This window comes from Triticum urartu, chromosome 2, assembly GCF_003073215.2.
Source record: "Triticum urartu cultivar G1812 chromosome 2, Tu2.1, whole genome shotgun sequence".
Classification (NCBI taxonomy): Eukaryota; Viridiplantae; Streptophyta; class Magnoliopsida; order Poales; family Poaceae; genus Triticum; species Triticum urartu.
Genome location: NC_053023.1, coordinates 195,680,385 through 195,707,193, shown reverse-complemented (window position 1 = coordinate 195,707,193; position 26,809 = coordinate 195,680,385).

Below are 26,809 nucleotides of genomic sequence, written 5' to 3'. Positions count from 1 at the left end.
CCCAGTTGGGACGATCGGGGATCTAGCATTTGGGGTTTATCTTCCTTTTCTGTTGGATTTGACCGTAGTCGGTCTTTGAGTGTATTTGGATGATGTATGAATTATTTATGTATTGTGTGAAGTGGCGATTGTAAGCCTACTCTTTATCCCTTTCTTATTTAGTACATGGGATTGTGTGAAGATTACCCCTCTTGCGATAAAACTACCATGCGGCTATGCCTCTAAGTCGTGCCCCGACACATGGGAGATATAGCCGCATTGTGGGTGTTACATGTTGGTAATCAGAGCCATCCCCGACTTAGGAGCCCCCTGCTTGATCGAATCACTGACGTTCTTGAGTCTAGAACAAAATGTTTTGAGTCTGAGGATTATATATATATATCAGATAGTAGGGTTATTTTTACTCCTCGGTCCCTTCGTCGCTTTGGTGAGGCCTCCTGACGTAGAAGTTTTGAATTTTCTCTCCTCAAATTTCACGAATTTTTTTAGGATCACGTGGGTATCTTGGAGTCGTTCTGATAGTCTTGTGATGAGAACATTGTTCTTGGTTCCTCCAGACAATTAGGGGTTGTGGCAGTGTCTCAGGGAGTTGAGCTCCGAGGTGTTTTCGTCACAATTTTATCGTTGCAGTTCTGGAATACCTGAGTTCGCCGACATCGAAAATCTCTTTTATGAAGTTGTTGGTGAGATAACCTCGACGCCACAAAGTACTGGGGAGGGAGTTCGGGAGTATTGCCATAACTCATATAACGGATGCTTTTCGAAGGTTGAGGTACACGATTTTCAAAGGTTTCTTGGTTATGTGTTGAAGGATGGATACAGTTGGATGTAGGGACTGTTAGTTTGTGTGAGATATTATGCTTCCCCTGTATCCCCAACACCAGATTGCATAACCAGAAAGTTTCGGGAGTTTATAGGTGGGAATTCAAGTAGCTCCTAAAATATCTTTCCAACACACACATGATACGATTTGGAGTCTATCATATGTTTGTTCCGGCTTATCCTGCATGCCAATTTTTGTTTTGTTTTTGGTTTGTGGTATTCGAGTTGCTTCAATGTCAAGTGTTGAATTCCATACCTTTCCTAAGAGGTGTTCTCATATTTCTATGTGAATATTAATCCTTTTCGATCATCGAGATGGTCACGCCAATTCTTTCCAACCGGCGTGTTTCTCTTCAAGTGGATCTGATCATTTCAACATTCGCAAGATCACCTCTCAGTTTTCCCAACGGTGTTCGTTTCATCCATCCCAAGTTGCCTTTGTTTTCCCCACCCTACCCCTTTTCTTCAAGGACTCATAGATATTTAATCAGTTATCCTTTTTATTGATGGGAAGTCTCTCCATTCTTTTCTGTCAATATTCTTATCTGGTGATTCCCAGGAACGTACTAACGAAACTTCAAGTTTATTATTCTTCGTTCTCTTTTCTTCTTCGGAGGCTTCAATTCAAGATTTTGGTGTTGATCATATCCATTTTCCTCGTTGCACCTCTTAATTTCTCACCTCTCTCTATTCATGTCTGAAGTGCCGAATATATCTCAGAAGATTCGTGTTTTCACTCCTAATCTGTTCAAGCTATTTCGACGATGTTATGTCATTCAAGCTATTTAATTCAACTGGTGCAATCTCTCTTGAAAACCATTTCAACGGTGTATCTTTTGAGCGGGCCCTAACCCACAGGTCTTTTCCCAGGATCTTACCTGACTCTTCTAATTTTTCCGGAGCTACTCTCAAATTCTTCTCCAAGTTTGACATAAGAATTAATTATCATCAGTAAAATGCCTTCTCCAAGATCGTTTTTTAAATCATTTTAATCGTTGGTTTAACCTTTCTATTTTTCATTCCAGAGTGCCTCAACAATTCATGGTGGTGTTTCTCATCGCCATTCTCTGCATTTGAAGACCGGAGAAGAGTTTCTCCTCCAAATCTTATCCATTTTTTCAAAGATGCAAACTTCAATCTTGTTGCCATCCTCTCATAACTGTTTTCGATTGTGAGAATTCTTTTCACCCATCCGGAGCATTTTAGGAGTTGTTTTCGTTTTTCTTTATCATCCAAAGGCCATCATTTCAGAAGATTTATTCATTCGAGCTTTCAGCTCTCATTCTCAAATTCTTCCGGGGCATCGCTCAAGTTTTCTCTAATCAGATCGTGATCTCTTCATTCTCATGTATCTAATTCCCTCAAGTATCTTCACTCGTTCTCTATTTCTTCCCGGTGTTTCTTTATCTTTTGTTTGTTCATTTTCAATTCTTACGGTGGTTCGTTCAAGAGTTCTCTTCCTTCGTTATCATACAGATTCATTCGTTCTTTCCAAACCTACCGGTGGTTCGTTGAAGACCTTCCCGAGTGACGCCGTATCTATCTTAATCCTTTCTACGAGAATAAGTAGTATGCCAAATCTATTGCTTGTCATCAATCTAAATTGGTGAAGGATACACATAACATAATCCTTATTCTTGCTTCATCCAAGTGAATGATTCATTCTCCCGGAGTTTGTTCATGATGAGAAAATTCTCGGTTCAAATGATTCACCTTTCTTTTCTGGAGTTCCAAGTTTTCCGCATTATCTCGTCGCGAAGCTCCATCTAAATCATTGCAAGTCTTCACCTCGTGTTTTCAACTTCTTTTTATTTTCGTTATCCTTTTATTACCGGAGTTCGTCATGTAGGCTCTACATGGTGTTTCATCAAGGATTCCTTTCATTCTTCAATTGTTCATCAAGATTTCTCTCGAAGTTATGATCCGCCCAACTATAGTTCAAGCATTCTTCATCTTGCATTCCGAAGTGCAATTCTTTCTATCTTATCTTTTCATGTGGTGTTATGTCATTCTTGACTATTTCCCTTCTTGTTTCATGATTTGCAAGTTGTTAAGAATGAGATATTTAAACCCATCATTTTCTATTCGTTATGAGATGCTTTGCAACCCATCAATCTCTGTATTGGAGTTATCTTGGGTGATATTTCACCTAAAGCCTTCCCTAAGGAATGTTGCTCTTTGTGATGTTTACCTATGAACCAAGTTTTCTTATCACCTCGGTGGAAGAAGCTTTCTATCTTTTCTAGCTCTCAATCAAATCTTTTTCCCATGAGTGGTAGGTTGTCAACTCATAATTTTGAGATGTCTTCCATAAGCCCACATCAAGCTTATACTTTCGTTGTTGATAATCTAACAACTCCGTCCTAGCATTTGTTGTAAGCGTGCTCTCTCGAGATCTTGTTTCCCTTCGTTCATTCCATTCCATTCTTTCATTTCTTTCGGAGGCATTGTGATGTTGCTCTCTTCTCTCATCATCTCGAGTTGTGAGGATCGTGTTCTTTTCATGCTTATCCATTTAGCCGGAGTGTTGTGTCCTCTGCTCAAGTTCTTTTCATATTATCAAGTCTTGCATCTCTTCTCAACCGGAGTGCTGTTTGAATTTTTTCTTCCTCGTTCCTCTTTTCTAACGGAGTGTTTTCAACTTTGATCATCTCCGTTGTATTATTTTATCAAATGGTTTAACCTCTCAAGGTTCTTGGTTTCACTCGTTTGTCGAAGAAGAAACTTTGTTTTACCTCTTCATCTTCCGTTTTCCCTCCGGTGCCATCCTAGACCTCGAGACGAGATCCTCTTGTAGTGGTGGAGTGTTGTAACGCCCCGGATACAACTTTCCATATTTGTAACTCCGATTCTTGCCATTTTCGGCTTTATGTTATGAGATTCACTTCGTGGTTGGGTTTTGTATTTTGTTCATGTCATGCATTTCATATCATGTCATCATGTACATCGCATTTGCATTTGTGTTCGTCTCATGCATCCGAGCATTTTCCCCGTTGTCCGTTTCGCAATGCGACACTCCCACATGCACCCGGCGCACCCCTCTTGTCTATTTTCGTGAGCAGGAGTTAAACGTTCTCGGAATGGGCCGAGATTTGTCAAGTGGCCTTGGTATATCAGCGGTAGACCACCTGTCAAATTTCGCTCCATTTGGAGGCCGTTTCAAGACCCAACGGTTAACCGGGTTACCGCAAAAGCCTCTTTTGTGTTGCAGCCCAACACCCCTCCAAAACAGCCCAATAACCCATCTAAACCACCTCCATGTTCTCCGTCGTCGGATCATGATCGTGTGGGCGAAAACCGCACCTCATTTGTACACTCCTACCTCCATCTACCTATAAATATGTGTCCCTCCCCGAAAATTCGCGGATGAAACCCTAGCCATCTCCCTCCTCCGCCGCCGGACACGTCAGCCCAGACGGGACGCGTCCGCACCGCCGCGGCCAGACCAATCGCCAGTCGCCATGTGTCGCCGCCGCCGAATCCCACCGTGCGCCGCCATCGGGCCCGCCGAAGCCCGCGGTCGGCCCTCTCGGCTCACGTAGCCCCGCGCGCCCCGCCGCCGCTTGCCTCCACCGTGTCACCCCCATGCGGCGCCACCAAGCTCCGTCGTCGCCCGCCCAGATCCACCGTGCTGCCGCCAAGCTCCACCGCCACCGCGCCCAGCTCCCTTGGTGCGCACCCGCGCCGCCATTGTCCTCCTCCGCCGGCTCACAGAGCACACTGGAGCTCGCCGTAGCCGGATCCGCAGCGGGGTGGGCGAGATCCACCACTCCCATCAACCAAACGCCTTCCTGCGACCCGGATATCCTCGTCCCGCACCGCTCCGTCCCGTTGACTTTCGGAGAGGTTGTTTTTCACCAAGTCCCAGAATCCTGATATTTTCATGCCCTCTTTGACATGCTACATCTTGATGACCGTGGCTCCAAATCATGCATATGATATGTCGAAATGTTCGTGTGGTTGAGCTCTTCATGTTAGCAGCATTTACATGCATGTTACTGTCCATTATGATTCCATTTGCATTGTTGCAAGAGTGCTATAAAATGTTAACTGATTGTGCTTATCAGATCATGGTGATTTGTCATTTTTGTTGCATTTGATGTGTGCATTCTATGAGCATGAGGTATACATGTGTTTTGAACTAAAACATGCCATCCTTACAGGGGGTGCAAGTTTTGTATTTTTGTGATCTATGTGGTGACTAGCACAAGCATGCAAAGTAGGCTCCATAATGTTGCTATTTTCAGCCACTTGGGATTTTGCTAAGTCCTTTTACTGCTGTTATTTTGAAGCCATGTAAACTTGATGCTACCATTAGATCCATGCTTATTTTGAGATACTTCAGTAAGGATGTTTTGAACATGCGGTTATGCTCTATCCATTAATGCCCCTGGTTGAAATTATGGAGTGCTCTAGAATGTCTTTTTCTTGCTCTACTTTTACTAAAAAATGTTCCTAGCAGATTGTTAACATGTTAATCAATATTTCCATGGTTGTTGCTAGTGATCCATGCATCCTATGTACTTGTTGTTTCCATTTAGCTTCATGAACATGTCTTATTACTGTTGGTATGCTTATGTTGTCATTCAATGCTTTGTGGTGAGTGGCATGAGCTTAAAAATTTGCTATCATGAATCTGTTTATGCCATGCTATGTTTTTCTTCTAAGTCTGAAACTGTTAATAAAACTTGCTATGTTTACATGGGTGCCATCATATCTTCTGTGCCTTTTTGGCTCATGTTTAGTAAGGGACTTTTGTTCTATGAATTTAGTAGAATCATTCCATGCCTTTATTTGCCATGATATGTTCCGGAAGCATGTTGCTTGCTAGCTCAAAATAGTGTTTCATGATGTTGTTTTTGACATGTTAGTATTTTCACTAAGTCTGTGAAGCTGGTATCTTTTGCACTTTATCCATGCTTGTTTGAACCTGTTCTTGAGTGATTTAGCCGTAGCTCAGTGTTCATGTTTTGTCAAGCATCTCTTGTACATCACTTCCATATGCTTTGTTGCTATGTTGGAGTGAAGTAGCTTAGTTTCTTGTTGCATTCTAAGTGCGATCATGCTGTTAATCGCAGATTTGCGTCATTCTTGTGTTATTGTCATTTGCAAACTGTGCATCCGTTTCCGGTGATCTTTATATTGATTTCAACCGAAATCATCTCATCTTTCCAGCGGCATACTTGGCTTGCCAAGTTGATGCCTTGATCATTCTTTCCCTTCCGGAGCTCGCATATGCATTGCATGTCATATCTTGCATATCATGCCATGTCTTACATCATGTTGTTTGTGCATTGCACCGTGATTGATTGTTGTTCCATTGCTTGTGTTCTTGTCTTGGGTAGAGCCGGGAGACAAGTACGTGAACGAGGAACCCGTTGAGTACGCTAACGAGGATCATGCTTTTGACAACTCTGAGAACATTGCAGGCAAGATGGCCATACCCTCGAAATCAATTCTATCTTTGCTTGCTAGTTGTTCGCCCTGTCGCTATGTCGCGCTACCTACCACTTGTTATATCATGCCTCCCATATTGCCATGTCAAGCCTCTAACCCACCTTCCTAGCAAACCGTTGTTTGGCTATGTTACCGCTTTACTCAGCCCATCTTATAGCGTTGCTAGTTGCAGGTGAAGTTGAAGGTTGTTCCATGTTGGAACATGGATATGTTGGGATATCATATTACCTATTATTTTAATTAATGAATCAATATACTTGGTAAATGGTGGAAGGCTCGGCCTTTTGCCTGGTGTTTTGTTCCACTCTTGCCGCCTTAGTTTCTGCCATACCTGTGTTATGCTCCTTGATTTTGCGTTCCTTACGCGGTTGGGTGTTATGGGAACCCCTTGACAGTTCGCCTTGAATAAAACTCCTCCAGCAAGGCACAACCTTGGTTTTAAAATTTGCCTCCAAAGCCTTGTCCCTTGGGTTCCGCGGACTCAAGGGTCATCTTTATTTTAAACCCCCGGGCCAGTGCTCCTCTAAGTGTTGGTCCAACCTGTCAACCGCCAGTGGCCACCAGGGGCAACTCTGGGCTGGCCTACCGGAAGTTTGGACAATCCGGTGTGCCCTGAGAACGAGATATGTGTAGCTCCTATCAGGATTTGTCAGTGCAGTCGGGTGGCTTTGCTGGTCTTGTTTTACCATTGTCGAAATGTCTTGTAACCGGGATTCCAAGACTGATCGGGTCTTTCCGGGAGAAGGAATATCCTTCGTTGACCGTGAGAGCTTATGATGGGCTAAGCTGGGACACCCCTGTAGGGTATAAACTTTTGAGAGCCGTGCCCGCGGTTATGTGGCAGGTGGGAATTTGTTAATATCCAGTTGTAGAGAACTTGACACTTGTCTTAATTAAAAAGAACCAACCGCGTGCGTAGCTGTGATGGTCTCTTTTCGGCGGAGCCCGGGAAGTGAACACGGCCTTGTGTTATGCTTGAACGTAAGTAGTTTCAGGATCACTTCTTGATCACTTCTAGCTTCTCGACTGTTGCTTTGCTTCTCTTCTCTCTCCTATTTGCATATGTTAGCCACCATATATGCTTAGTGCTTGCTGCATCTCCACCTCACTACCTTCTCCTACCCATAAGCTTAAATAGTCTTGATCTCACGGGTGTGAGATTGCTAAGTCCTCGTGACTCATGGATACTTCCAAATAGTTGCAGGTGCCGAGGATACCAGTGCAGGTGTTGCAACCGAACTCAAGTGGGAGTTCGACGAGGATCTACGGCATTACTATGTTTTGTTTCCTGATGATCAGGAATGGAGCCCAGTTGGGACGATCGGGAATATAGCATTTGGGGTTTATCTTCCTTTTCTGTTGGATTTGACTATAGTCGGTCTTTGAGTGTATTTGGATGATGTATGAATTGTTTATGTATTGTGTGAAGTGGCGATTGTAAGACAACTCTTTATCCCTTTCTTATTCAGTAAATGGGATTGTGTGAAGATTACCCCTCTTGCAACAAAACTACCATGCGGATATGCCTCTAAGTCGTGCCCCGACATGTGGGAGATGTAGCTGCATTGTGGGTATTACATATCAGCTAGAACAAAAATGATTCAACGGCAATTTTCGCCGGTTGATTAACAAAGACAGACGGATTGCGATAAGAGATGAGTGAATATTTCGCTAATTGAGTTGATTACCTTCTCCATGTGAAAAATCCCCAGCCCAATCCCGCAGAAAACGCCGGTCGACCAGAGTCTAGAATGTCGGTGCAGATAGGCGGCGGAAAGCGGTAGGGGTGAAATCTGGTGCCATTTGGAGCTTGACCTACACCCGCCGCCAACAGTCGTCGAGCTTAGGGTGGACAGTTGAGCAGGAGTCCGCACCGAGTGAGTGGGGACGAAGTGGGCGAGGGCTTTCTTTTTTCCTTTTGTATGTGTGAGGGAACACACATGGTTCGTAGAGGCGACGGAGATGAATCGTGTGTGATAGTAAATCACCAAGATTGAATGGGAATCCAAATTTCCTTTGTCCTTCATCCATGAGTTTTTTCCTATGATAAACATAAACCCTGCTAATCACCGTGTTCAAATTTGACACTTTTCCGGGTTCATTTACAATATTTAGGGGATTATGTGCATTTTGTAGGCATTAATGCATGTAATTCAAATTCAAACAATCGGTGCATGAAAGGGTGCACAAGAACGGTCTGGAAAAACCATACTCGTGGTATTTAGTAATTTCTCAAGCCTTTTACAAGGAATGGGCAGATATTTCAATGGGATGCGTGGCAATAGTCAACCACAAATGCGTCATTTACTGGGTTATCAACTATAGAACAATGAAATATGTGCTTGAAAAACATGACGACTGGCATGGTGCCATGGTATGGCCTCACCGTGCCCTGGTTAAAAGTTGAGAAAGTTTGATTTATGTCGTCATGCACGCCCTTCATAAATCGAACCATCACTCAAGAAGTTCAATGCTTTCGAGAGGGAAATCACCAAGATTGAAGGGGGATCCAAATTTTCGTCCTAGTTTATCATTCAGTTTTTTTCCAACGATCAACATACCGCCTCAAATGCAAGTGTTCAAATTTGACATTTTTTCGAACTCATTTACCATATTTAGGGGATTATGTACATTTTCTAGCCATTAATTATGCACATAATTCAAATTCGAACAATCGGTGCATGAAAAGGTGCACAAGAATGGTTTGGAAAGCCATGCTCGTGCTATTTAGTACATTCTCATGCCTTTTACAAGGAATGGGAAGGTATTTCAAGCAAATGTGTGGCAATAGTCAACCATAAACGCATCGCTTACTGGGTTAACAACTATACATAAAAGAAATACATGCTTGGAAAACATGACGCCTGGTGTGGTGCCATGGTATGACTTCACCGTGCCCTGGTAAAAAATGGCGTCATGCACGCCTTTCATAAAACGAACCATCATCAAGGAAGTTTCATGGTTTCGAGGGGGAAATCACCAAGATTGAAGGGAGATCCAAATTTCATTTGTCCTTTCTCCATGAGTTTTTTACTATGATGAACATACAACCTGCAAATCACCATGTTCAAATTTCGTACTTTTCCGGGTTCATTTGCCATATTTAGGGGATTATGTGCATTTCCTAGGCATTAATGTACATAATTCAAGTTCAAACAATCGGTAAATGAAAGGGTCCACAAGAACGGCCTAGAAAATCATGCTCGTGTCATTTAGTAAATTCTCATGCCTTTTACAAGGAATAATGGACAGCTATTTCAATGAAATGTGTGGCAATAGTCAACCACAAATGTTTGTTTGTTGGGTTTCCAACTATAGAAAAAATGAAATAAATGCTTAAAAAATGACGCCTGGCATGGTGCCGTAGTATGACCTCACCATGCCCTGGTAAAAATTTGAGAAGATTTGGCTTATGTCGTCATGCACGCCCTTCATAAATCGAACCAACACCGAGGAAGTTCCATGCTTTCGATAGGGAAATCCCCAAAGATTGAAGGGGAATCCAAATTTCCTTCCTAGTTTGTCATTCAGTTTTTTTCCGACGATCAACATACCGCCTCAAATGCAACGTGTTCAAATTTGACATTTTCCCGGGCTCATTACCATATTTAGGGGATTATGTGCATTTTATAGGCATTAATGGACATAATTCAAATTCGAACAATTGGTGCATGAGAAGGTGCACAAGAACGGTCTGGATAACCATGCTCGTGTTATTTAGTACATTCTCATGCCTTTTACAAGGAATGGGAAAATATTTCAAGGAATTGAGTGGCAATAGTCAACCATAAATGCGTCCTTTACTCGGTTAACAACTATACAAAAAATGAAACACATGGTTGGAAAACATGACGCCTGGCGTGGTGCCATGGTATGGCCTCACCATGACCTGGTAAAATTTGGAGAATGTTTTCCTTATGTCGTGATGCACGCCTTTCATAAGTCGAACCATCACCGAGGAATTTCATGGTTTCGAGGCGGAAATCACCAAGATTGAAGGGGGGTCCAAATTTCCATTGTCCTTTGTCCATGAGTTTTTTTCTACGATGAACATACAACCTGCAAATCACCGTGTTCAAATTTGGCACTTTTCTGGGTTCATTTGCCATATTTAGGGGATTATGTGCATTTCCTAGGCATTAATGCGCATAATTCAAGTTCAAACAATCGGTACATGAAAGGGTCCACAAGAACGGCCTAGAAAACTATGCTCGTGCCATTTAGTAAATTCTCATGCTTTTACAAAGAATGGACAGATATTTCGATGAAATGTGTGGCAATAGTCAACCACAAATGTTTGTTTGTTGGTTTTTCAACTATAGAAAAAATGAAATAAATGCTTAAAAAACATGACGCCTGACATGGTGCCATGGTATGACCTCACCATGCCCTGGTAAAAATTTGAGAAGGTTTGTCTTATGTCATCATGCACACCCTTCATAAATCGAACCATCACCGAGGAAGTTCCATGCTTTTGAGAGGGAAATCCCCAAGATTGAATGGGAATTCAAATTTTCTTCCTTCTTGGCCCTGGAGTTTTTTTCTACGACGAACATACACCCTGCAAATCACAGTTTTCAAATTTGGCATTTTTCCGGGCTCATTTACCATATTTAGGGGATTATGTGCAATTTCTAGGCATTTAGCGCATATAAATCCAATCCAGTTACATGTGCACGGGTGTGATGTGAGGGACGTGGATTGCCGTTCGATCGTGGCCCATCCTACGATGCACACGCGTGATCCGCGTGGCTGGGGTTCTGGCCAATCATAACGCAACACACAATAGGCTTAGCACACACTGTTTTCAGAAGCGGCGGAGATGAACCGTGTGCGATAATGAACGAGCAAAATTGTAAGGGAAGCCAAATTTCTGTTGCCGTTTGTCGTTGAGCTCTTGAATACCAATGCACTGTACGACTGCCCGGCCCCTCCATCCCAGAGCTCTCTCCAGGCGTCATCCATGGCATCGCGGCGCACAGTAACTGGTAAGGAAGCGATGGCATCCTGCCATGCCGTGTTCCTCGCCGCCCATGACCGCACACATGGTATGGAAGCGATCGCATCTCGCCATGCCGAGTTCATCGCTGCTGGCAGCTAGATAGTTACATGGGCGGACTTTGAGGCTGCCATGGCCGAATGGGTGGTGGATCTAGAGGCGGCCAAATCCGCACAGAAGGAGCGGAAAAGGCAGAAAGCAGTCAAGAAAAGAGAGTCCCGCCACCGTAAGAAAAAAGAGGTTGCATGCCGTGGTGAGGAGAGCTTGCCGGAGATCGAAGCACGGTGGGCTGTCGCCTACAAGGCCGGGAAGGAGAACGCCGGCGTCTGGCCAGCATGCCCTGATGGCAGCATGTGAGAGTAGTTTAATTTTGTAGTATTAGAGCAAATTACGAGTAGTACTTTAAGTTTGTAGTATTAACGTACAATGTCGGTAAGAGCATCCTATGAGGGCTTTGAGTGTTGATTAGCATGTGTGCCCGTGTGCTTTGTTTGCGTTAATCATTAGAAGATCACAAAACACACGGCTTCTATGCCGTACCCGTCTGCGTTTTTTGCGTTAATGACCATAAGTTAGTTACCTGTGCGATGTTTCCTAACAAACCAGGCGTACCATTGACCGAAAAAAAATCAAGTACACGTGTACATTTTTTTGGAGACGGGATCTGCCAACTTTCTTTTTTCTCGCACACAACTATTTTATGCGCTTCGTCTGAGTTGTGTGTTTCCCCCGCCCAAGTTTCAAGTTTCGCACCGAAATTTTCATTAGGCGCGTGATTTTAGAATTTATTCCTCCAACCACATCCCCTTCCCCTCAGTATCCCCCCTCCCTCGCGCCTCCCCCTACCGGCATCTCAAACCGCTACCGCTGCAACCACAACTTCAACCACATCTACGTTCTGCTCGGATCCAATCAGGTAAACCACCAATCTCTATCACGCCCCGGCCTAATTGCTTAAATGGCGCCTGCGAAACATCCTCATGCCTCCAAATCCCCCCCCCCCGCCAGGAGCTTATGGAGGTCCATGGCGCGATGGCCGTTGTGTGTGTTGACCCAGAGGAACACCTCGCCTGTGCCGCCGCTGACATGGTGCAGGATCTGGCCCAGATGAAGTCCCCCAGCGACTACCCCCAGGACTTAACAAGTAAGATTTGACCAGCTAAATCTAACAATACCGCTTGCAACGGCTATGATTTATATGGTTGATGTATTAAGCATGTTCGTGCCTTGTTTATTTTAGTACTGCACACTGTGTGATGTTCAAATATTACCGTGTCCAGCTCAATTTCACCAATACCAGCAACAAACTTACAATACATGAATCAGGATATCACTAGAGATGCTACCCATTTGCTACTTTTAGTGGATGCTAACCTTGTTGTACTTGACATGCCTATCCATGTACTTACGCAGGGTCATAACGGCTGATGCTTTTGTTTGTCGTCAAGGTGAGCTGCATCCCATGTCTTACAGTATTTCACATAATTTGTGCAATTACAGTTTAACTTCTACCATTTACTGGTTGCCTCTAGGTACACATGTCAGTGGCACTGATCCATGCTTCGACCTAGAGGAACATCTCGCCTCTGCCGTCGCTGACTTTGGGCGAGCTCTGGCCAAGATGAAGTTCCCCAGCAACTACCTCTCAGGACTTACCAAGTATGTACTCACTAGTTCAATCTTACCAATACCAGTTGCAATTAAAGGCTATGTTTTGTACGGTCGATGTATTAAGCATGTTCTAGTAAACAAGCCTAACACATTTTTGCTACTTTCCCTACCTTTTTATAGACATCTGGGCCATTCTCTGCTTTGGTAGCACCTGCGTTGTGATGTTTAACTATGCCAATTGCATTTTTATCAGTACCGGTTTCAATGTCTATTAAGCCTGTTGCAATTAACAGTTGAATCCATTTTTAAATAATTGTATTTCAATGGCTACAAACTTACAAAACATGACTTAGGATGATGTTAAGCCTGTTGCAATTAATAGTTGTATCCATTCTTTAATTTGTCCATTTGCTACCATGCTACTCTCCGCAATGAAGATATACTAGAGATACTGCCCATTTGCTATTTTTGGTGGATGTTAACCCTGTTGTACTCAACATGCTTGTCCATGCACTTACGCAGGGACGGCTGATGTTGTTGTTTGCCATTGAGGTTAGCTGCATCCCATGTCTTACAGTATTTCACATCATTTGTGCAATTGCAGTTTAACTTCTACCATTTACTGGTTGCTTGTAGGTACACATGTCAGTGGCACTGATCCATGCTTCGACCCGGAGGACCAGCTCGCCTCCGCCGCCGCTGACTTTGGGCGAGCTCTGGCCAAGATGAAGTGCCCCATCAACTACCTCTCATGACTTACCAAGCATGTACCCACCAGTTCAATCTTACCAATACCAGTTGCAATTAATGGCTATGTTTTGTATGGTCGATGTATTAAGCATGTTGTAATAAACATGCCTAACATGTTTTAGCTATTTTCCCTACCTTTTTATAGACAACTGGGCCATTATCTGCTCTGGTAGCACATGCCTTGTGATGTTTAACTCTACAAATTGCATTTTTATCAGTACCGGTTTCAATGGCCATTAAGCCTGTTGCAATTAACAGTTGCATCCATTTTTAAATAGTTGTATTTCAATGGCTACAAACTTACAAAACATGAATTAGGATGTTGTTAAGCCTGTTGCAATTAACAGTTGTATCCATTTTTTAATCCGTCCCTTTACTACCGTGCTACTCTTTCGAAATGAAGATATCACTACAGATGTTGCCGTTTTATTACCATTTGCTATTTTTGGTGGATGTTAACTCTATTGTAGTTAACATTGGCTTTCCATGTACTTACACAGGGCTACAAATGGGTGATGTTGTTGTTTGCCGTCGAGGTTAGCTGCACCCCATGTCTTATACACCATCTATTCGTAAATATAAGTATTTTTAGAGATTCCAATATAGACTACATAAGGAGGAAAATGAGTGAATATAGATTCTAATCTAAACTATATCTATAATTCTATATACATCCGTATGTAGTTCATATTGAAATATCAAAAAAAATACTTGTACTTAGGAACATATGTAGTTGTATTTTACATCATTTGTGCAATCTCAATTTAGCTTCTAACATTTACTGGTTGCTTGTAGGTACATATTTGAGCGGTACTGATCCACGCTTCGATCCCTTTTGCGTATGGGGCAATGAGATATTCATGAACAAGCATCAAGTGAGGAAACTAAGAAAGATTGTTAGGCGAAAGAAACGGGTGATTGGAATTAAGCTCTTTATTTAAACTTTGTCGAAGACAACAGTGAACTTTAGGATGGTAAGTAATGTGTTGCCTTTTCCCCTTGCCCACAACAAGTTACTCTATTAGACCTCAGTATCTGATATTTTTCTCTTTTCAGTGGTTTCCGAAGCTATTTACTGATGATTACCTTGCAAACTACATGATCGGAGTGGAGGCAACTAAGGTTAAAGTATATAATTCATGCTACCATGATAATGCTCTAGAAGTCTTCCTGAAGGCGGTGAAGGATGGGCGGGCGATCGTCACAAGGGGTTGGACAAAAGTGGTTCGTGCCTATGGCATGCAGGAAGGCACATTATGGGCATTTCGCTTCATCAACACCGTCGGCGGTCAAAATGATTTACACTTGTCTCTTCACCTTTACCGCCTTTAAATATTTTGGTTCATCATAGTTAATTGCTGCATAATCCTGTAATTACCGAACATATTGTACTGGCAATTTTATTTATGGATTCGTTGTTGAAAACCATTGTGCTAAGAATTTGAATTGCACATTTCATATTTCAAAATTTCCAATTCAAATAATAAATTATAGGCAAAAATAAAAAGATGGATCGTAAAATGGAGCAAGAATAATCCACCTTGGTTCACCTAGCAAAGTGTGATGTAGCAACCCCCCCCCCACACACACACACACACTTTCAGTCGGCAGGCCAGAGAGGCATATGTCTCACCAAGATGGATCGTAAAATGGACCAAGAATAATCCACCTTGGTCGTACAACCTCTCTCTTGTTGTTGGTCAAAGTGATGGCCATCCATGAGACCCCGGAGATGGGCTAGCTCGCCAATAATCACGCAAGTAGCTAGTCCACGAAGACAACCACTACATGTGTGTGGCCCAAACATATGTATGGAGAGGTGTGTTTTTGAGTAACAATGGAACAACTTTGATGTGGCACCATCATTTCGAACTAGAAATCCCCACATTGAGTGAGGGTTAGGTTGATGATGCATATGTATGTTACACCACACTTCAAGCCAACGACGGGGATTCATATATGCATGCATGTGTGCATAGTATATGCGCTCAAACTTAATTAGGTCTGAATCTCACCATGACCTATACTACGATAACACGAACCAAATGAAGAATCCACCATGGTAACCTATCTTGTTGTAGGTCAAGGTGATCATGGATGTCCACGCGGGTGCACGAATATATAGGCTTGTCGCCGATAACCATGCGAGGGAGTGTATCGTTCGAAGGCAACCACTACATGCATATGTATGGAGGTGATGCATGCACGCATGTTTGAATACACAACATTGATCTGGCGTGTGTATCAAAAATCATACACTAGCTCCCCACACAGAGCGAGATCGGTTCATGATGGTGTCGTTGTACTAGCGACTTCGGCTCGATGGGAGGGATTCATGTGTACACATGCATGTGTGTGTGCTCAAAGTGTATCATGCATTTCATCCCAAAGAAAAAATAATAATCCCCTCCTAAGTCAAATTAACCTCTCTTGTTGTCAGGCAAAAAGAAGTGATGGACCAAGCGGGCCCACAGATGGAAAGCATTGATATCACTGATAACCGCTTAAGTGGGTGCGAGAGGACAACCACCACCGCTTTGCATGTGGGCCAAACATATATATGTTGAATACCCAAAATGCACAACTTTGATGTGCCACATGCCTCAAAAACCGTAAACCATGCACCCACACAGAGCGAGGTTCATATCAAGCGTACTACATATGATGGTCCCCTTGCCCCCTCTTCATCGCATACTATATGCTCCTGTCATAATATATGTACAACCCAAAAGAATCCTCATCGATGGTGAAATTAATTAACCTCTCTCGATCTAGGTCAAAGTGATGCATGCATGCATCGACGATGGCCTCGTGGGCCCACAAATGGAAGCATCACACGTGAGTGTCCTAGCTAGGATATATATGCATGTGGCCCAAAAAGGTGTTGTGTGATGTTTGAATAACCAATCTCACAATTTTGATGTGGAACGTGCCTCGGTAACCAAAAAGTCCCAACACTGAGTGAGGTGTACTTGTTCACGGATGCATACGTATAGTATATATGCTAGTCTCCTCCCACCTCTTCGAAGCATACTATATACCACCATAACACAAACAAAAAAGATTCTACCTTGCTAGTCAAATTAACCTCACTGTCGGCTGTTCATCAAAGTGATGGACGACGACCTTGCGGGCCCACATAAAGAGTCACACATGAGTATCGAGTGTCGTGTAGGACAACCATCGACTGCATGTGGCAAAACATTTATGTATGAAAGGGTTTTGTAATGTTTTAAATAATGATTTCACGACTCTGATGTGGCACCAGCCTACCTAACAAAACGGCCAACCCACACGGTGGCTCGCAACTCATAGTGTACTGCGAGCCACCCTCCACCCCCAGAAGCACACACCCACACACACACCGCAAAACCACCACAACTACAATGCATGTTAAATTAATTATCCCGCGGTGAACATACATGTTACCAAAGGAGGGACGTTCTAATTTCAAAAAAATCACAGAGATCATTAAGACGTTTTAGTACATTGATTGATTGATTTTCTATGGGTATAATGTGCAAAAATCAAATTTGAGCTACATGCACACGTGACAGTGCACCTAAATGGATTGCAAAAACACATGTGTCTCACTGGGTGCATGTTTACTCCCCGTGCGACAAATTTCAAACATTGAGAATCTTGATTTTTAAATTCTAGTACATCCAAAACTTATTTGAAGTTCATGAAACTTATCGTGTTGTCATATGGACACCAATACAAAGTGGCATTGTACTTTTTTTGTCAAATTTGAGACTAGTTTTGGTGTAATCTTTATCTAATTACAAACGGGAGATTATTAATAATTGGGAACCAATATCCCAAACGGATTATTTATTCGAACCGTGAGCATTAGACCAACAATGGATATGTGGCACGCTTCGGTTAAGCAATAAAGCGGCAGCATTAATCATCCAAATGGACCCGTGTGGCATGCGAGTAGGCATGAGTTGATGGGACGCATGGGCGAAGTCCGCCGCGCACGTAGACGGGGAGGCGTGCGTGCAGGTGTGTGAATTGACGGAGGAATGCTCGCTATGCAGTGTCATCGGGAGGCGTGCGAGTAGCTGTGTGAAACTTTGGTAGGCATGCCAGCAGTCCGGTGTGCAGGCTCGCCGGGAGGCGAGCCATCGGTTTGACCACCACCCACCTCTCTCCCACAACTCCCACTACTCCATATTAATGGTGCCCACAAGCGGCCGCACCCCCCATCCTCGCTACACACACACAATCCTCTCTCTCCACTTGCATCCTCGACGCTGCTCTCAGTCCTCAAAGTCGTCACTGTATGAGGATGCCGCCGAAGCGCCCCATCGGAGGGAGCGGCGATGCCGGGGCTGCTAAAGCACCGGAGCACGGTGTGGATATGGAGACAGAGGTTGCCGTCACCGCCGGAGAGTTATCACTGCACCCTGACATCGTCGACGGCGTCGAGCTTCCACAGCCGGAGGCGGAGTTCCGCACCGACTCTGACGACCACTCCGGCGACGACTCTGACGACCACTTTGGCGACGGCTCCGATGACAATGGATAGTTGGTTAGTCATCTATTCCCATTTATGTGTCAAATAGATCATATGGTTTCTCTAGTTACTCCAGCATCCCCCTTTTTGGAATAGAAATCATGTGGTTATGTTCTCCCAATCCATGAAATCTGAGTAAGTTTCGTTAGATCCGTGTAGTGTATTGATTGTTTGAATGGTACAAGTGATAAGTGATTAGTTGTTTCATCTGTGCAAATGATTTCTGCTAGTAATCCGACTAGGGTTAGTGTTCGTGCTAATAATTCCTAGCCAGGACTTGACAATTGATTTTGAATGACCTACCTATGTTTGTGCCATTATTTTCTTCAAGATTGGTCTATACATAGACGACTGTGCTTAAAAATCGAACCATAATCTCTGGATATGTATAAATAAATAGCCATAAATTCCTAATCCTACTTCATGGCATGTAATCAGTGATTTGATGCCAAATTTGTTTTACTATTTGTATAGGTGTTGTCTGACGATGTGGACAGCGAGGATGAAGATGCCCAGAGGAGTGATGTCTACTACACAACCTTCTTCTTGTAGACGTTGTTGGGCCTCCAAGTGCAGAGGTTTGTAGGACAGTAGCAAATTTCCCTCAAGTGGATGACCTAAGGTTTATCAATCCATAGGAGGCGTAGGATGAAGATGGTCTCTCTCAAGCAACCCTGCAACCAAATAACAAAGAGTCTCTTGTGTCCCCAACACACCCAATATGGTAAATTGTATAGGTGCACTAGTTCGGCGAAGAGATGGTGATACAAGTGCAATATGGATAGTAGATAATAGTATTTGTAATCTGAAATTATAAAAACAGCAAGGTAGCAAGTGATAAAAGTGAGTGTAAACGGTATTGCAATGCGTTGAAACAAGGCCTAGGGTTCATACTTTCGCTAGTGTAAGTTCCCTCAACAATACTAACATAATTGGATCACATAACTATCCCTCAACATGCAACAAAGAGTCACTCCAAAGTCACTAATAGCGGAGAACGAACAAAGAGATTATGGTAGGGTACGGAACCACCTCAAAATTATTCTTTCCAATCAATTCATTGGGCTATTCCTATAAGTGTCACAAACAGCCCTAGAGTTCGTACTAGAATAACACCTTAAGACACAAATCAACCAAAACCATAATGTCACCTAGATACTCCAATGTCACCTCAAGTATCCGTGGGCATGATTATACGATATGCTTCACACAATCTCAATTCATCTATTCAACCAACACATAGAACCTCAAAGAGTGCCCCAAAGTTTCTACCAAAGAATCACGACGAAAACGTGTGCCAACCCCAATGCATAGGTTCCCAATGTCACGAAACCCGCAAGTTGATCACATTAACATACATCAAGTGGCACGTGGTATCCCATTGTCACCACAGATATCCACGGCAAGACATACATCAAGTGTTATCAAATCTTTAAAGACTCAATCCGATAAGATAACTCCAAAGGGAAAACTCAATTCATTACAAGATAGAAGAGGGGGAGGAGAAACATAGGATCCAACTATAATAGCAAAGCTCGTGATACATGAAGATTGTATCATCTCAAGAACACGAGAGAGAGAGAGAGAGAGAGAGAGAGAGAGAGAGATCAAACACATAGCTACTGGTACATACCCTCGGCCCCGAGGGAGAACTACTCCCTCCTCATCATGGAGAGCACCGTGATGATGAAGATGGCCGCCGGAGAAGGATTGCCCCCTCCGGCAGGGTGCCGGAATGGGTCTAGACTGGTTTTCAATGGCTACGGAGGCTTCTGGCGGCGGAACTCCCGATCTATTGTGCGTTCTGGAAGTTTTAGGGTACGACGATATATATGGGTGCAAGAAGTACATCGGAGGAGCCACGGGGGCCCCACGAGGCAGGGGGGCGCGCCCCCCACCCTCGTGGGCAGCCCGTGTCTCCCCTGACGTGCATTCCAAGTTCCCTGGGTTGCTTTCCTTCCAAAAATAACTTCTCCAGTTGATTTCGTTCCGTTTCGACTTTGTTTGATATTCCTTTTCTTCAAAACACTGAAATAGGCATAAAACAGCAAATCTGGGCTGGGCCTCCGGTTAATAGGTTAGTCCCAAAAATAATATAAAAGTGAAAAATAAAGCCAAATATTGCCCAAAACAATAGATAATATAGCATGGAGCAATCAAAAATTATAGATACGTTGGAGACGTATCAAGCATCCCCAAGCTTAATTCTTGCTCGTCCTCGAGTAGGTAAATGATAAAAAGATAATTTTTGATGTGGAATGCTAGTTGGCATAATTTCAACGTAATTCTTCTTAATTGTGATATGAATATTCAGATCCATAATATTCAAGACAAAAGTTCATATTGACATAGAAATAATAATACCTCAAGCATACTAACAAAGCAATCATGTCTTCTCAAAATAACATGGCCACAGAAAGCTATCCCTACAAAATCATATAGTCTGGCTATGATCCATCTTCACCACACAAAATATTTAAATCATGCACAACCCCGATGACAAGCCAAGCAATTGTTTCATACTTTTAATGTTCTCAAACTTTTTCAGTCTTCCGCAAAACATGAGCGTGAGCCATGGACATAGCACTATAGGTGGAATAGAATGGTCGTTGTGGAGAAGACAAAAAGGGAGAAGATAGTCTTACATCAACTAGGCGTATCAACGGGCTATGGAGATGCCCATCGATAGATATCAATGTGAATGAGTAGGGATTGCCATGCAACGGATGCACTAGAGCTATAAGTGTATGAAAGCTCAACAAAAGAAACTAGTGGGTTTGCATCCAACTCGCTTGCTCACGAAGACCTAGGGCATTTTGAGGAAGCCCATCATTGGAATATACAAGCCAAGTTCTATAATGAAAGATTCCCACTAGTATATGAAAGTGACAACATCGGAGACTCTCTATCATGAAGATCATGGTGCTACTTTGAAGCACAAGTGTGGTAAAAGGATAGTAGCATTGTCCCTTTTTTTATTTGGCCTTTATTTTATTTTTATTTGGCCTTTCTCTTTTCTTTTGGGCCTTCTCTTTTTTTATGGCCTTTATTTTTTTCGTCCGGAGTCTCATCCCGACTTATGGGGGAATCATAGTCTCCATCATCCTTTCCTCACTGGGACAATGCTCTAATAATGATGATCATCACACTTTTATTTACTTACAACTCAAGAATTACAACTCGATACTTAGAACAAGATATGACTCTATATGAATGCCTCCGGCGGTGTACCGGGATATGCAATGAATCAAGAGTGACATGTATGAAAGAATTATGAATGGTGGCTTTGCCACAAGAACGGTGGAAAGTTGGATGGCAATATATCTCGGAATGGCTATGGAAATGCCATGATAGGTAGGTATGGTGGTTGTTTTGAGGAAGGTATATGGTGTGTGTATGATACCGGCGAAAAGTGCGCGGTATTAGAGAGGCTAGCAATGGTGGAAGGGTGAGAGTGCGTATAATCCATGGACTCAACATTAGTCATAAAGAACTCACATACTTATTGCAAAAATATATTAATTATCGAAACAAAGTACTACGCGCATGCTCCTAGGGGGATAGATTGGTAGGAAAAGACCATCGCTCGTCCCCAACCGCCACTCATAAGGAAGACAATCAATAAATAAATCATGCTCCGACTTCATCACATAACGGTTCACCATACGTGCATGCTACGGGAATCACAAACTTCACCACAAGTATTTCTCAAATTCATAACCACTCAACTAGAATGACTCTAATATCACCATCTCCATATCTCAAAACAATTATCAAGTATCAAACTTCTCATAGTATTCAACACACTCATAAGAGAATTTTATTATTCTTGAATACCTAGCATATTAGGCTTTCAAGAAAATTACCATGCTATTTAAGACTCTCAAAATAATCTAAGTGAAGCATGAGAGTTCATCTATTTCTTCAAAATAAAACTACCACCATGCTCTACAAGATATAAGTGAAGCACTAGAGCAAATGACAAACTACTCCGAAAGATATAAGTGAAGATCAATGAGTAGTTGAATAATTATGCAACTATGTGAAGACTCTCTAACTTTTAATAATTTCATATCTTGGTATTTTATTCAAACATCAAGCAAAGCAAAATAAAATAAAAAGATGCTCCAAGCAAAACACATATCATGTGGTGAATAAAAATATAGCTCCAAGTAAAGTTACCGATGAACGAAGACGAAAGAGGGGATGCCTTCCGGGGCATCCCCAAGCTTAGGCTCTTGGCTATCCTTTAATATTACCTTGGGGTTCCTTGCGCATCCCCAATCTTAGGTTCTTGCCACTCCTTATTCCATAGTCCATCTAATCCTTACCCAAAACTTGAAAACTTCACAACACAAAACTTAAAGTAGAAAACTCATGAGCTCCGTTAGTATAAGAAAATAAATCACCACTTCAAGGTACTGTAATGAACTCATTATTTATTTATATTGGTGTTAAACTTACTGTATTCCAACTTATCTATGGTTCATACCATCCGATACTACTCATAGATTCATCAAAATAAGCAAACAACACATAGAAAACAGAATCTGTCAAAAACAGAACAGTCTGTAGTAATATGGATCAAACGTATACTTCTGGTACCCCAAAAATGCTAAAATAAATTGCTGGATCTTATGAATTTATCTATTAATCATATGCAAAAATAATTAACTAAATAGCACTTTCCAAATAAAAATGGCAGCAATTCTCGTGAGCGCTAAATTTCTGTTTTTTTACAGAATGATCAACAAGACTTTCCCCAAGTCTTCCCAAAGTTTCTACTTGGCACAAACACTAATTAAAAGCATAAAACCACATCTAAACATAGGATAGAAGAATTATTTATTACTAAACAGGATCAAAAAGTAAGGAACAAAAATAAAGTTGGGTTGCCTCCCAACAAGCGCTATCGTGTAACGCCCCTAGCTAGGCATGATGATTTCAATGATGCTCACATAGAGGATAAGAATTTAAACATAAAGAGAGGATCATGAAGAATATGACTAGCACATTTAAGTCTAACATGATTCCTATGCATAGGGATTTTGTGAGCAAACAACTTATGTGAACAATAATCAACTAGCATAGGAAGGCAAAACAAGCATAACTTCAAGATTTTAAGCACATAGAGAGGAAACTTGGTATTATTGCAATTCCTACAAGCATATATTCCTCCCTCATAATAATTTTCAGTAGCATCATGAATGAATTAAACAATATAACCAGCACCTAAAGCATTCTTTTCATGATCTACAAGCATAGAAAATTTAGTACTCTCCACATAGGCAAAATTCTTCTTATTCGAAATAGTGGGAGTATCATAAGAAACTCGAATACTATAAATTGTTTCCACATTAAAAGAGTAATGTTCAGAGAAGGGGTAATCATAATCATGACAAGTTTTATAAATATAATCACTACTTTTTATAGCATAAGTATCATCACAATAATCATCATAAGTAGGAGTCATGCTATCATCATTATAAACTTGCATATCAAAACTTGGGAGACTAAAAATATCATCATTATTAAACATAGCATCCCCAAGCTTGGGACAAACATTAATTGCAGAAAATATATTCTCAAATATGTCATCCTCATCAAACATAGCTTCCCCAAGCTTGGGCCTTTTCATATCCTAAGCATAATCACTCTCATCATTAATAGTATAGATAGCACCAATAGTATAGCAATTATAATATTCTTCCAAGCAAGTGCCAAAAAGATTTTCAAGATCATAAGAAGTGTCATTATCTTCCCAATCATAATCATAACAACAAGCAATAGGCATAAAGAGATCATCATCAAGTGTATCATCTTCATTTTCCTGAGGCACAACAATAATAGGAGCAACTTTATTTGGGAGAGATACCTTTTAACCTCTCTTCCTTTTTCTTTTCTTCTTCTTCACCACATCATGTGTGGGTTCAATCCTCTTTTTGGAGCTCCTTATTAATGAGATTGGTTGAATAGGAGGCTCCTCCTCGTTACCTGATTCATCATAAGAAATAATAGGAGGATATTGGGAAGTCTCTTCCCTTTCATTAGTATTCTCTTCATCTTTTATTTGTTTTCTTTTCTTTATGTAATTGGGAATATAAGGATTTTCAATGCAATTCACCGCACAATACATATAAATCTTCTCGAGATCAAAACCAAGAAGTTTATCGAGATTAAATTTTGGAATACCCTCAGTTATACGTTTCATTTCTTCATAACCCAAGAGCAAACTAAGTTCATTATGATGTGCAAGGGAAATCAAGTCATCACAATTTTTGGACACGATACTGTCATGGAACAATTTGCATTTGATATTTAAATGACCATGTTCATTGCATAGTTTGCAAGTATGGGTAAGATATCTTAAATTTTCAGCACATTCATCTAGCTCTTCTTGCAACAATTTGGTTTCTAAGTACTTATGCCTCTTGCAATATCTATCTTCCCTATTTGGTGTGTACATGCAAACCCAGTCTACTCCACAAAAATTGACATGTTTATAGGAGGCATTTTCATCATAACTAGTGCAATCATCATTAGCATCATGGATATTCAAAAAATTCGTACTAACAACATTGCAATCATGCTCATCATTCAAATATTTAGTGCCAAACATTTTATAGATTTCTTCTTCTAGCACTTGAGCACAATTTTTCTTTCCATCATACTCACGAAAGATATTAAAAAGGTGAAGCGTATGAGACAAACTCAATTCCATTTTTTTATTATAGTTTTCTTTTATAAACTAAACTAGTGATAAAATAAGAAACTAAAAAGACTCGATTGCAAGATCTAAAGATACACCTTCAAGCGCTAACCTCCCCGGCAACGGCGCCAGAAAAGAGCTTGATGTCTACTACACAACCTTCTTCTTGTAGACGTTGTTGGGCCTCCAAGTGCAGAGGTTTGTAGGACAGTAGCAAATTTCCCTCAAGTGGATGACCTAAGGTTTATCAATTCGTAGGAGGCGTAGGATGAAGATGGTCTCTCTCAAGAAACCCTGCAACCAAATAACAAAGAGTCTCTTGTGTCCCCAACACACCCAATACAATGGTAAATTGTATAGGTGCACTAGTTCGGCGAAGAGATGGTGATACAAGTGCAATATGGATAGTAGATAATAGTAATTGTAATCTGAAATTATAAAAACAGCAAGGTAGCAAGTGATAAAAGTGACCGTAAACGGTATTGCAATGCGTTGAAACAAGGCCTAGGGTTCATACTTTCGCTAGTGTAAGTTCCCTCAACAATACTAACATAATTGGATCACATAACTATCCCTCAACAAGCAACAAAGAGTCACTCCAAAGTCACTAATAGCGGAGAACGAACGAAGAGATTATGGTAGGGTACGAAACCACCTCAAAGTTATTCTTTCCAATCAATCCGTTGGGCTATTCCTATAAGTGTCACAAACAGCCCTAGAGTTTGTACTAGAATAACACCTTAAGACACAAATCAACCAAAACCCTAATGTCACCTAGATACTCCAATGTCACCTCAAGTATCCGTGGGCATGATTATATGATATGCATCACACAATCTCAATTCATCTATTCAACCAACACATAGAACCTCAAAGAGTGCCCCAAAGTTTCTATCGGAGAATCATGACGAAAACATGTGCCAACCCCTATGCATAGGTTCCCAATGTCACGAAACCCGCAAGTTGATCAGCTTAACATACATCAAGTGGCATGTGGTATCCCATTGTCACCACAGATATCCACGACAAGACATACATCAAGTGTTCTCAAATCTTTAAAGACTCAATCCGATAAGATAACTCCAAAGGGAAAACTCAATTCATTACAAGAGAGAAGAGGAGGAGGAGAAACGTAGGATGCAACTATAATAGCAAAGCTCGCGATACATCAAGATCGTATCATCTCAAGAACACGAGAGAGAGAGAGAGAGAGAGAGAGAGATCAAACACATAGCTACTGGTACATACCCTCAGCCCCGAGGGAGAATTACTCCCTCCTCGTCATGGAGAGCACCGAGATGATGAAGATGGCCACCGAAGAAGGATTGCCCTCTCCGGTAGGGTGCCGGAACGGGTCTAGATTGGTTTTCGGTGTCTACGTAGGCTTCTGGCGGCGGAACTCCCGATCTATTGTGCGTTCTGGAAGTTTTAGGGTACGACGGTATATATGGGTGCAGGAAGTACGTCAGAGGAGTCACGAGGGCCCCACGAGGTAGGGGGCGCGCCCTAGGGGGGTGGGCGCGCCCCCCACCCTCGTGGGCAGCCCGTGTCTCCCCTGACATGCACTCCAAGTTCCCTGGGTTGCTTTCCTTCCAAAAATAACTTCTCCAGTTGATTTTGTTCCGTTTCGACTTAGTTTGATATTCCTTTTCTTCAAAACACTGAAATAGGCATAAAACAGCAAATCTGGGCTGGGCCTCCGGTTAATAGGTTAGTCCCAAAAATAATATAAAAGTGAAAAATAAAGCCCAATATTGCCCAAAACAGTAGATAATATAGCATGGAGAAATCAAAAATTATAGATACGTTGGAAACGTATCAAGGAGGTACAAGAGGAGAATCATGAGGGAGCTGTATGCGAGAATACATAACAGGTGTATTAGGACCTGGAACGACGGCTATGGATGCCCGTTTTACCACCACAACATTCATGATGCGT